Source organism: Atractosteus spatula, chromosome 15 (assembly GCF_055471065.1).
Source record: "Atractosteus spatula isolate fAtrSpa1 chromosome 15, fAtrSpa1.hap1, whole genome shotgun sequence".
Taxonomy (NCBI): domain Eukaryota; kingdom Metazoa; phylum Chordata; class Actinopteri; order Semionotiformes; family Lepisosteidae; genus Atractosteus; species Atractosteus spatula.
The window spans coordinates 24,529,639-24,543,973 of NC_142720.1; positions in this window are offsets into that span (position 1 = coordinate 24,529,639).

Below are 14,335 nucleotides of genomic sequence, written 5' to 3' on the forward strand. Positions count from 1 at the left end.
GGCAAACCTTGGAAGTCTTTAAAACTTAGAGTAGTGAAAATATTAAGAAAATGACAACTGCAATGTGCAAAGCTATAGCACGGACTGCGTACAAAAGAAAAACTCATGAATAATTGCCAATGTAACAATACATGTTTCAAGACCAATATTAATGGTTTATCCAAGCTTTTTTCAAGTTTGTAGGATGCTGTCTCCTCTAAGCAGTACTGGATTAGAGGTTTAGAGTCATGTGGGAATAAGAAATAAGACTGAACGCAAGCTCTTCTTAATGCGGACACATGTAGTCATGTCTCTGTGTCTTTGCTGAATTATTTTGTTCATCTTCATCAGAAGGCAGAACACGCCAGGAGTAAAGTTTCATCATATTCCTTTATCCTTCTTGATATTGATACTGGCTTCACAAAAAAAGCACATCTGTCTTCTTATTTCTCCCATAACTGACCCATAGCATAAAAGTTTCAGTGAATAAGAATTTCACCTTTTACATTCCATATAACCATTGTGATTAATTTCTGTCACATACTGTAGTTCTATAGGCTTCATGTGGGCTGGGAGATACATCAAGACCTTTTTTCGCTAAAATTAATTTTTTGTAAAAATACTGTAAATGTGGCTTCAGCAATAAATATTGATACATTGATATAACAAAAATAACATTTGTAATAGAATATAATTGTTTTAGTAACATTCAGTTAAAAATCTAACATGTTATTAGGGTAATATAAGGGTAGAATTATGGACTTTTCATATCTCTGCAAGGATACTCCGAAATTCACTGATATGTAAAAATCTGTGCATAGTGCAACCTTTGTTAATATGGTTACTGTTGCATGTTGTGTCAGTTTGGGCCTGATTATTATTCTGTTATCAAGCTGTGGAGAAAAAAAGCACATATGTACAGTGTAACACTCTTTAAATCCTGTCTTTGGGGGATTAAATTATTAATATTTATTAATTGTTTGCATAGAAAGCTAGTGTAGTAACCTGATTGTTATATTAATTTAATAATAATATAATATGATAATAGTAATTATCAAACCCCTGTTTGGTAAAATTATTCATATTTATAATTAACTTTTAGTGGCAATTAAACATGAACAACTGGCATTCAGACCCGGAACAGCTAGTTCTTGAATTTGTGTATCTTGTATGTGTTACATATATAATACACTCCAGCTGTGATGCTGCTAACAAATGGGTTAAATTATTGTTGTCTGACTTTTAAAATTAATACAAAATGTTTTATCACATAATTCCTCAGTTTCAGGTATACTGTATATATATATACACCCTCTCCTCTTCTTCACTCATTTTGGACCCCAACTCCACCTTTACAGCTAGTCCTTGGTTGTCTTTTTACTGGGCATGGTGGTCCAAGTCTCCCGGTACTATGGCATATACACAATATTAAAAGAGGTGATTGGGCCTTGTTATATAGACCTGCTGTGCATAGCAAAATAGTGCACAAAAAAACTAAATGCACCGTAATTTTGAAATATGTCTTTTAAAAAGGATACATTTATTTATATGATATGAATATTAACAGAAATTATACACTTTGTTCTTAATGGAACACATAAAATGACATGTAATCGGGATATGCATTTAGACCACTAAGCCTTTTCCATAGTGAAAGCACTTCAAGAGGGTGTGTAGGAAGATAAATAAATGTTAGTTTGAACATAAATTGGAATTATTCTTTCAGGTTTGACCTTTGAGCATATTTGGAATGGAGCACTTAAAATGTAGCGGTGCGTTTGATTGATTTAGTCTAGCAGCAGCAATACTGCATCTGCAGTTCCTATTTTCCGCAACCTGTCACTGGGCCTACTGTTACTCTCATGATAGTGATCATTTGCACTTCTTACTATTCATAAATCAATATTTTACTCAATTTAGCAGATCATTTATATGTATACTTAAATGTATTGTATTTTATCAAAATTGTTTTAAATTTCTAATGATTTCTAGATTATTTCAATAATTCTGCATACAATTAGGTATTTTTTTTATTTCAATCCTCCTAGCAGCAGGAATTGAGTGTTTTAAAACTAAGCCAGAATTTTTCCACAGCCCAGTAGAATGATGAATGACTATCTAAAAACATACATAATTTATTAAAGTTTTTTTATATATACAGTCATTTCTTTGATAGTCATGTGCCATTTTTGATCAAGTGAGATGGAACAGATTTAATGCTGTTGCTGGATGTTGAGTGGCTCAGGACAAATGTGCAGTGACAAGGAACTATATGAATGGTGAGGTTTTATCTTGCAGACAGGTGAAATAGATGGTAGTTGTTATTGTTCACAATGAAGCTTCAGTGCCCACGTCACATTAACAAATGTCTTCAGAACACACAGCAATCATGGTGAAGATTGTACCTACTTTTTAGTAAGGGAGAAGGTTACTAATTCTTGATTTGTTTTTTTCAAAGACTGATAGTCTTTATTAACCCGCTGCTGGATGAAAGCGTGTCAAAAGTTTTTTTGTCCATTTTTATGTTTCCATATTTGGTCATATTGCAGTTTAATGGGATCCAGTCTGGTATTTATTTGGTCTTATGATTATTTTTATTGAACATTGGGTACTTTGCAATACGTTCTTTCACTCTTAATAACTAAAATAGTTCAATGGTATTGTTTTTATTCTCATAGCACAAATATTCTTGTTTGTAGTTTTTTTCTGTCTGTACATATCTTTCCTTACTTCTTTGAGAGGTCTGTAGTTTGTACATAATTTTGTTTGCTAATTGAAGCAGAAAGTCTTATGAAGGTCTTCATCAAGTAGTGAGATGAGAAAGGTTGCTGACATTCATATACAATATAAACAGATCCAGCCATTCAAAATGCGCGAAGTATGCTGTGTAAAAATGCAGTAGGCGTGGTGCATCATACCGCATTATACCACATGCAAATTAGACTATGATAATAGTATCCGGAAGCACCTTGTAAGACCTTGTAAACCGCCAGGTTGAGCTAATTAAGCTTAACGCCTCATGTACAGCATTTTAGCAGTCACCAGAAAACGCCAGGTTTCAAATCCCAGTTACTGCTAAGGGACAATCTTTTTCCAATTAAGAATTTATGTTGTATACCCTTTAGATTTTTTATCATTTTAAACTGTGTATTACAGCATGTTAATCAATAAACATTAAAAAGTCGTTTTTTATAAAAGCAAGATTGCTCAGTTGGACAAAAGTACACAACCTTCCACCTTCATCATAAATAGTTTAATTATGCAGAAATATTTTATGCATCAAAGTCTTTACGGAAGATACAGTATTACTAATAGTATTAATAATGAATGATCTTGGACAGGCTGTAAGCTTAAAGTATTACCATGGTCCACTTTCTTTGTAACCGTCTGCATCAGTTTAACTATTGTGACACGAAAAGACTTTATTGTTTCATTGACAAAAAGTAAAACCACACTATCTTGTTTAATCGGATTGTTTTAAACCAAAGGAAAAGAGCGCCTCTTTCTTCGAAGCATTTTGTTGATCTGATCACGTATTCGTTTCCAATCATACAAAGTAAGTTTTGAGAATCTCAGATTTACCATGCCTATAATGGTTACCCAGACATTGCTCATAAACAATATTAATTAAGTATATTATGTAAACTGTATATGGCTGGTATTGTTAGTTTAAATAAAAAATCCACACCAGTGTTCCACTTTCTTCCTAAACATTTTAAGCATCAAAGTCTTTCATTCGGTTACATACTGTGGTTATTTTGGAAAAGTTTTTACATGCTCCTTCTGACTATATTGAGTTTATATACTTTGTAAAAAGTTATAATGTTTGAACATTTCCTATGAATATTTGTGCTCATTATCGCAGTAAAAAAATGCATACTTTTTAGAATTTGATTAATAGGGAATATAATATGGAATCGCATATCTAAAGAAATTGATAACGATATAATTATATTCATATACTGTAGCTCAAATTATCACTGTACATGAAAATATTTCTAAGAATGCTAAACAGAGAAATAAGAATCCTTTATTTTTGTACATTGCTGGTACACTCAGCATTCCCTGTTATAGCTGGGTGAGACCAGAATATACAAACCAAATCAGGAATTTAGCCTGGACATAAGGGATAATAGCTACTCTTACAATAATAAGAACTGGTGCAATATAGTTAAGACCCTGGTTTAACATCTCATCACAAGGAGATCTCCTTCTACACCACACTTTGGATATTGTGGGTTAAAGGGAAGAGTTCCACCTGCTTGACCACCAAAATAACTCACTGAAGCAATCTTTTTTTTTCTTAGAGATCTCCCATTTGGTTTACTATATGTTAGGAGCCACCATGCTGGCCAAGCTCCTGCATAACTAAACTGGTTCACCACAATCGGACAGGATTCCTAAAATGGTCTCTTGAATTTAATAATGTTAACCTATTGCACATAGTACAGACAGCTACAAGTTTATTTCCATAAGTTCAGTTGATGACAGCATTATTTCTGATTGTCTCAGGTTGGGGATGTTACGCTGTGGCAGGCTGGAGTGCACTGCTTCGGTCAGACTGACAGGTGGAGATTTAAATGCAGAAGTCGTGTAGGTGCAGGCAGGCAGGCTGGAAGCCTCAGGACTGAAGGTGGAGAGCCTGACAGGACCACAACATAGCTGATTCAGTGGTGCTGAAAGGAAGCTGAAAGGAAAGCGATGATCAGGAGAATCGTGATCTTGCGATGGCTGGTTCCTGAAGCGGGCAAGGAATTGCACTACTCCAGTACCTCAATATCAGAGCCCTGAATTAGCAGTGCTTAAATACAGTGATTAATGGGAAGACTGGGTCAGTGATTGGGGGGGAGAGGGATGAACAGAGAGTTAGCCAGAGATGTCCCTCATAAGCTGGTCCACTCCCAGCCCAGGTGTGACAGAAAACTGTCGTTCGTTTTTGTTTTTTGTTTTTTGTTTTAGCAGTACCAAAATATGTGTAGGAAAGTGTACATCATACACCATAGACAGAATGTACACAAGACACTACAGATAAGATAAATAAGATAGCAAAAATAGTAAACTTTTAGTGTATATATAGCAATACACTCGGTAAATTGAAATCTTTCTAGTAATGTGTACATTAAGCATCTAAATGCCCTAAAAAATGAATGAATCACTTAAAAATTCTTTTCTATCTTATTTAACATCCATATTCTCTTGTGTACATTGTGCTCATTGTGCATTATATACAAAATTACATATATTTTGGGACTGCCCAAAGGGAATGATTTTCAGAGTCAGGTTAATATTCAATATCCACTACTCCATTTCCACTTGCTCACATCTGGTGAGCCTAAATAATTTCACTCACAATCTTTCAAAACGGTAGGAAACAATATTGTTGGCTGGGCCTACAACAGCTAAAATATTGTTGGCAATTTGCTGGGAATCTCCATATTCCCTCCTCTGGTATTAATGGATCCTACCTATTTTTAAACATTATTAAATACTCTATGGAGTGTTTTTACGGTGCTGGTCGTAATCTCTTCCCAATTACTTTTTTTGGCACAAGACATATCTGCAAGTTTTTATGTGGAGTAATAGTAAATAATTAGCAATCATGAGCAAATGCAGCTTATATAGCATGTCCAAATAGATTAATATGTATATTCTTTCAGAGCCCCATCTTAAGAATTTCATGGTAATAGTGGTTCTTCTACTCGAGCAAGTATATTTATCTTATTTAGCCTAAATTTTCATGAAATAATTCAAATGTACATGATGAAAGGGTTATAGTATCAAGTAGTATTCAATGGTAAAACTATTCCCAAAATAAAACATGGTTTGCCTTTTGTAGCAAAATAGCATAGCAAGATTTAATTTTACAAAGTGGGAGGCAGAACTTATTCAGTGTTTTTTCCTTATTATTCTGATTAAATGCATTGCTTCAGTTGTTCTGAAGAACAATGGAATATGTGATAAAACAAAAGCCCTTTCAAACTTTTTCCTTAAATGACAATTCAATGGCTTTGTGGCATACACAGATAATGAGTAGTGGACAGCTGAATTATCTGCAGCTCTGTGCGTGAAAGCAATCTCTCTATTTAACTTCTTGTAAAATAATAACTGTCTTTCATCCTGTTGCTCTGGATGTGGTATCTTTGAAATGAGCATTGGGAGAATGAAGGCAGGAATAGAATGCAGTGGAAAGCATTGTAAATTATTGTAATGTTTTTTTGTGTTCAATTTGTTTAACAAGTTGCCAAAATTCACTGACCTGTGTTCACAAAACCACTGGGTGCCTCCAGTTACAAACAACTTACAGTCTGAATCCTATTAAAGCAGACTCAGATGATGGGTTTAAGATCCAAGATCCATCAAATAAGGTTTGCTGATCCTTTCCAAATAAAGTGCAATTTTAAGTGTATTGCTGCCAAGGGCGAGACAAAGGAAAAACAATATTAAATAAAATACTTACACAGTATTTATCCATAGCATACTGTAACTAGTGTAACTCAACTGCAAATGTAATGTACATACACATACCAGACTATTAGGAACTCCCACCAAACCAATTGTTTGACATCTGCAAGCAGAACAAACATCTTGAACAGGATATATGAGCTATCTGTTCAGTGACCCATTGTGCTCATCACAACCTCAACCGAAACAAACCCTGGCAGAAACCCAGTGCACAGATACTGTTTCTGAATACCCTTAGAATTTTCACATATGCTGTATTCTTCTTAGTTCTATTCAGGTTACATTCACAGTGTGTAGAGGTTTGTGTACCTAGAGCTTAGAATAACCACTAACGAGAACAGCTAACCTGACTTGTACCAAGTCAACTGAAGATCACATTAAGACCTTAGTCTCTTGATATCCTCAATCAGCTTATAAGTTTAATGGGATCAATTTAACTTATCTCATCCTTTCAGGTGCCATAGCAGGTATATTATAATTTCATATCTATATCAACATAATTTGCCACCTAATCAAAAATCAACCATTCAGCTTGCTTGTGTGCAGTGGCCATAGTCAATGCTCCTTTTAATTGAACATCTGCACAATACAAATTCAAAAATCATGGTGGTGTGATTCATATGCAGTATTTAAATTTTATGATACTCTAAAACGGCAGTGACAACTTAATAGACTGTTTTGATTTTTAAAATTGTGGTAGAAGAAATCATTCAAGGAAATTGAACACAATTTTTTGCTTTAGAGAAAACTTCATTGAATGTATGGCTCGTCAGAAAAAATAGCATTCCTGCTGAACAGGTTAGATCAAAAGGATGTTAACTGATTGATCGCAGTTTTAATTAAATGTTGATTCAAGTTAGCATTCCAGGCATCTATGAGAGACCACATGTATATCCATATCTATTTAATAAAGACATAAAATTCCTGCATTCAATATAGCAATGTAAAAATCAGTTTCAATTCAATACAGGATATATTTTGAAAAAATGTAATTGCAGACTGTGTGACCAGATGATAATGTCTTCGCATCCAATACCTGTAGAACAACATTCAGAAAATGTCTGAGCTACCACCTCAATAGGCTTCTCTCCCTGTGGTCCTCTTGTCATCTCCAGTGCAAAATATCCTTATAATCAGCTCACTGTTAATAAGCAATTACTGAGGAACTTAAATTTTGGTTTATTAAATGTATGCAAGCGTAGTGGATTGCAAGGGTCACAAACTGGATAACCAAGAAGTAATTATGAAGGTTTTATTGAACATTTCATTTGAAATCTCCAAGTAAAGTATGTACTATATATATTTTTGAATACCTACAGTATGTCTATACTGAGCCCATTCAAAAACACAGAACAATTCTAGCATATGGTGCATTAACAATAATAATAACAAAACTGTAATTTATCTAGTTCTGTAAAAAATATTCTCTTTAAAATTCATTAAAAGTACATTTCTCAATAAAGGACATTTTTTTTAAAATTATCAAGCCAAAAACAGAGAATGTACAAAATAAACAACATTTTACGCCAGCAGCCATATCACCCTGCAACTCACAACTGGCAACCCACTGAAGCTAAGCAGGTGTGAGCCTGGTCAGTACCTGGATGGGAGACCTCCTGGGAAACATTAAGGTTGCTGCTGGAAGAGGTGTTAGTGGGGTACCCTGCGGTCCATGTGGGTCCTAATGCCCCAGTATAGTGACGGGGACACTATACTGTAAACAGGTGCCATCCTTCTGATGAGACGTAAAACTGAGGTCCTGACTCTCTGTGGTCATTAAAAATCCCAAGGTGTTTCTCGAAAAGAGTAGGGGTGTAACCCTGGCATCCTGGCCAAATTTCCCATTGGCCCTTACCAATTATGGCCTCCTAATAATCCCCATCTATGAATTGGCTTCATTATTCTGCTCTCCTCCCCACTGATAGCTGATGTGTGGTCAGCGTTCTGGCGCACTATGGCTGCCGTCGCATCATCCAGGTGGATGCTGCACATTGGTGGTGGTGGAGGGGAGTCCCCATTACCTGTAAAGCATTTTGAGTGGAGTGTCCAGAAAAGCACTATATAAGTGTAAGCTATTATTATTATTATTAACATTCACAAAAACGACAATCAAAAAGCAAGTTTCCAGTCAAATTTTAAAAGAGCCTTATGTGGCTGTGTCCCTTATTTCTTTTGGTATGATGTTTCAGACTCCCTGTCAACCCTGATGGAGTTTAGCAATCCTGTTCTCAGAGGGCTGGTGTGTCTGCAGGTTGTCATTATAACACAGCACTTAATATCCTCAATCAGCTTAGACGTTTAATGGGATCAATTTAACTTCTCTCATCCTTTCAGGTGCTGTAGATTTGAAGAGAATAAGAAGACTTTAGCTTCTTCCAGGATCAGAATTGCCCACCGTTGGTGTATATGAACAGTGAAAACACCTAATAAACTATGATCAGTTGGGAGATAGCTGTGTGGAAAGTACACAGATAACATGTTGACTCAATCCTAAAGACAAACCATGTAGAGCAGTGTTGTCAAAATAAACTGCTGTGCCAGGCAGGAATTTATTTACAGTACATGTACTTTAAGCAGGCAATACGTGCCATAAATTATCAAATTATTGGCAAAACTATTCTATATTGTTAACTGTTTTCCTAGTATTGCCTGTATACATACTGTACATATGCAGAACTACAGGGTTAGGGTTTGACATTCCTGACAAAACTTTAAACATAAGTAGAATAATCATAAAATCAGCCCAAAACCTGACAGGAACCCAGTGCTTTCTGTGGTAATTTGGAAATCACTATGAAGGGTCATTGACCAATAAGAATAAGAATAGGGCTTAAGTGTCCAAAACAAATCCTATGATAGAATGGTGATCGTTTACATAACCCATGGCATAAGGTCCCCTGAAATCACAATCATATAATGATACCTGTACGTCAATATCATGATGCCTCATCTAAAAAAATAGTTCAGTTTATCAGTTTGATTTATGTGCATTAATTAACTTTAAAACTGCCATTTTACTGAAAAGAGGTGAGTTTATTGTAGCAGACAGAGAATCTTCCAGTTACAGATGCCAGTCAAGGCTCATTAAAAAAACATGATAAGACAGTGAAGGACAGTAAAGTCTTGCAGATGCAAGAGAGAAAAAAATAGAACTCGTAAATTCATAGTGGTGGCTTCCTTGGTTTAAAGATTACAAATCTAGTGTAATCATCAAAAGTAAGTCAAGTTATTAGTATGAAAATCTATTATTACTGTAATTAGCTATCTAATTAAGAAAGGGTTTAGTGCAATTAAATAAAAATTCAGAACTTATACACAGGTTGAACATATTCTCTTAAGAGGAATGCAATGTAGACTAACTGTGTGATGGGTGGAACCCAGTTGAAGATTGAAAGAGGGGAGTGGACAGAAAAGCAGTATCTGTGTCAGACTTTGATACCAAACCTGTAGAATTATCAAGTATTCCGTAGTCGTTCTACAAATTGTCAGGTCTAAAGTTTTGGGTCAAAAAAAATTCCAGTATTTTTCCAGCCATGTTACCAATAGAATGTTTGATAAGATTAGTATTAAAATCTCTGAGATGTCTGGCTTTATGACTAAAGACAATTTGCTGCAGTGGCTAAGGTAGAGGTGTCTACCTTACCTTAATATCCATCAGATCTGTCTCAAACAGTGAAACCAAACCCCTACTGGTATGGACTTGTACCCTTATCTGAATGCTCCCTGGATGTCCATCAAGTGTCTTCCCAATAAATGCCTAATTTAATATAGGAAATTGTAAATGAGGTACATAAAATAAATAATTTAAGGCAAAGTCTTTGTACAGTACATACTGGGGTCTTTGAAGGGTCAATGTGACCATTTGTTAGCTTGCACATAGACAATTTACCCTTATGGTTTCAAAAAGGTGGTCCAAGGAATATTAATATTTTTGGCTGTTAATGAAATTCACTCTATAAAAAAACTGGGAATTCTGCCTGCTTCAGGACTACATCCAGGGATAGAATTATCGCTGTCTTTGATGTTTGACATTCATATACATTCAGCTTAAAAGTGCATGACTCTCATTAATATAGTGGATATAGTGGAATAGTAGATCTTTCCCTCCTGTATTTTTCTGTAATTATTCTCTGTAATTAATCCACTTAATTTATTTTAGTTTCCATATATATTGCTATTATTTCTATTTTTGTAGACCATATATAATAATATTGGTCATATACAAATTCCCTTGTTTTTACATTACCTCCATTCTTTCCATTGGGTTTTCTTAATTGACAAAAAAAAAATGTCTGTCACTGTTCTGCACCAACTACAGAATGTAGCTTTCTGGATTCAATATATTTATATGTCTTACCTTCAATACAGTTTAGACATTTAAAATATAATTGTGAATATTAATAGACAAAAGAAAAGTTGTATAGTATCCATTTGTCCACAACAGTTTTAATACAAGAAATGTCCTGCTCTGATGAGATTCAATATACAAAAGTGGAGGTGCTTGGTCAAACTCTACAATGAGAAGGAAACCTCTGATTCTAAATAAACATTCAATGTGATAAAGGTACTGTAGGTTTTTTCTATTTGACTGCTTATTGTCACAAATAGGTTTATGATTAGAATGTTTAGTCAAGTGTATGATGATGCATTCAAGCCAAGAATCCTTATAAGAACTGTTAATGCTCAATATCCAATGCATATACTATTGACTTGAAAAGAAACTAGCAGACTAGCATCAGGCATCAGAACTGAGCAGTGAGACAGAATACAGACCATAATGAAGTTGCTTCATTTTTTATATCAGACTAGTGCCATATAAACAGATATGGTGAAATAAAAAAGTCACATCTTAATTTAATTTAGAATTTTGACTTAACATTTGGTAAGATAAAGTAGTGTTTATTAAATTTAATGCCCAACAAATGCAGGAATATGTATTGTTGGAAATGGTGGTTACCAGAATTTAGACTGTGACTGTATGTCTTTAGTGTACAAACACCCATTTTTATAAAAGTGTATTACAGTAAATTTAACTCCAGAGCATTAACATAGGAACAGACAACTTGATATGATTATTAAATAAAAAAGGGTAAACTGAGGTAATCAGAAATAGAAGAAGAATGCATAAACTTGGGGTTCAAGAACAGCATTTCAATTTGAAAGGCAATACATTTATCATTGCAAAGCCATTGCTTAACTTTAAGACTGAAATAACTAACAAAGAGAAAGCAAATGAAAAATGCAAGAGAGTAGTGAATTGTTACCAGGAACACATAGCTTGTGTTAATTCTTATTTGTGCTGTAATCTGACTTTATGTAATATACCGTGTATATATATATCCTTGTAAAACACTGGCCTAAATGGTTTAGGATTAGGATTGTAGAAATATCAGTCTTTATTTTCTAAAGTTCACATCCATTTAGTTTCATTTGTGGGATCCTACCATGGCTTGTTTTGAAAACAGAATGGTATGCTTTGTCTATTGATTTTACCAGATGGATGGAAGCTCAGTTGTAGAAAATTTGGATGCTGTGAAAGTTGCTTGGTGAGGACTACTGGCAGCAAACAACAATTCCAAGATCATCTTGGCACATAAATAGCTTGTGCAGTACTTCAAAGCCTGCTTAAAGGCCTGTTTTACTGAAGATACTAAGAGTACCAGGTTTTACTGTTTTCTGTAAAAAGTATGAGAACACTTTTGTCTCCAGAATCATGTTTTGATGGCAAAAATAAAATGTAAAACCCCAGAGACTGAAAATGAGACTCCCGGTGATGGTGATTGACTGGTATGAAATAGCAGTCACATTCCTTTGTTATCAACATGCCATCAATTATTTAATTAACTTGCCCTGGAAGCTACCTGAAGCTATAAGAAACCTTATACTGTTGATCTGGGAGAGACCTTCAATAGACATATTGAGTGTTTACTTCCTTCTCTAGAGTGATTTTCCTGTGTTAAAATCCTAACTTCAAATATGACATCCAATTATCCTTCAATATCTGGGCATGGGTCTGACAAATCACTGATTGTACGTGATGCATATACTTGTGATAGGATTTGAGGTCTAAAAACACTTGAGAATCCAGGTTGTGTTTTTTGCTCATATGAAGCTTTAGGTATCTCAAATTTCCCAACCATGTGGAGCAGAGCAAAAGGAAAAAAATACCTAGTGAACTAAAGCTAAAAAAAAATATTGTTTTGATAAAAAAACATGAACAATTTAGATTTCACTCAATTTAAATTGAAGTGCACCATGAAATGGCATTATGGGAGCAAAAATAAAAATTGAGTGATAGGCATAGTTATGTTCTCATGTTACAGTGCGGATGTTCTGGACACATGGTATAGTATACAGATTGACACATGGTGGAAAAGATTAGGAAAGCTGAAATCTGTCTTGTGAATAAATTACAATGTGTATTTCCAGAAACTTTATTACCTGCTCTAAGTAAAGTGTCCATATTTACTGAATAATTAACTTATACATAAATTAAACGCGCAATGAGTTACAGGTCAGTAACTGTCCAGATGTTTATTAGTGAAACAGTCTGAAACTACAATTGCAGAGCACTTATTTGTCTTCAACTATGTATTACAACAGTGACAGTCCCTTTGTATTTATGTAGTTTTTCACTTTATATGCAATACACACAGCCTACATAACAAGGGCTTTTCTGAGTTGTATGGACTATTGTTACTATTAGACATTAGGCCTCTGGCAAGCAGTACCGCACTGTGAAAGCAAGGATCACTAGACTCAAGAACAGCTTCCATCCTACTGCAATACTTATCCTCAACAGGGAACTGCAGTGCCTAAATACACGTCTGCACTACGCACTTTTTGTATGGTCTACCATGTTTTTTTATTTTATTTTATTTTTTATGGTCTCACTTCTACATATTTTTCCACAATATATTTATTGTTCCTGTAGTGTACATTGTTTGGTGTTTTCTGTGTATGTACCGAGAGATCAGCACATTTTTGTCTCCTGAAAAAAGGTAATATTGTTACAGAATTGACTATTGAAATATCTTGAGAATCAAGAGGCAATAATACTAATAATAATCAGGGAATTTCAAAGCAAGAAAGGAACAAGGTTTTTTTACTAAGTTGTATTACTGTAGGTCTGAGATGCACTGATCTAAGGAATTGTTTGGTTTACCTTGGTTAGTTAATTTCTGAGTAATGATAAATTGTCATCAACAGTCCAGGAACACAGCATAAAAAAATCAGGTAGACAGAGAGGGTAGGGGGAGAGGAAGACAGAAGGGGAGAGGCAAGAGAGAGAGCAGAGAAAGACAGAAGGCGAAACTTCCTATCAGCCGTTAAGACCAGATTCAAGTTCAGTATTTGAACCTTGTTAAGAGGGCTTGCCAATTTGTTGTTTTTAGGAAACTCTGATTTCAGGTATAGATAATCCTTAGGTTAAAAACCAACACTTCTACTGTAGTTAGTGGATGCATTTTTTAAAATAGGGAGATAGGTTCCCATTTTCTTTATAGCATCCCAATTTACAGAGAAAGATTTAACTATTGGTCATATTCTGTTTAGTTTAGAAGTCAGCTTTATCACTCCTCTTTGTAGGCGTTTTGGAGGATTTGGATACTTGGTACAGTAAAGGTCAGGACAAAGTACTTGTTTGTAAATTGTGTAACTTGTATTTTGTAAGTTTATGTTGTGTGCTGTTTGTGTTGTTTAGTGTGTGTATTATCATTATTAATCATTATATTAATAATCTTATTCCAATGTGCATAATTTTCACCAAAGCTGTGCCAAAGAACAACACACTTATGAGCAACTGCTCAGGAATATTCTTTACAATTTGGGGATTTTTAATATTTCTTTTTTTATTGATTAACCCACTCAGCCATTTCTAATATGGTCTATTTCC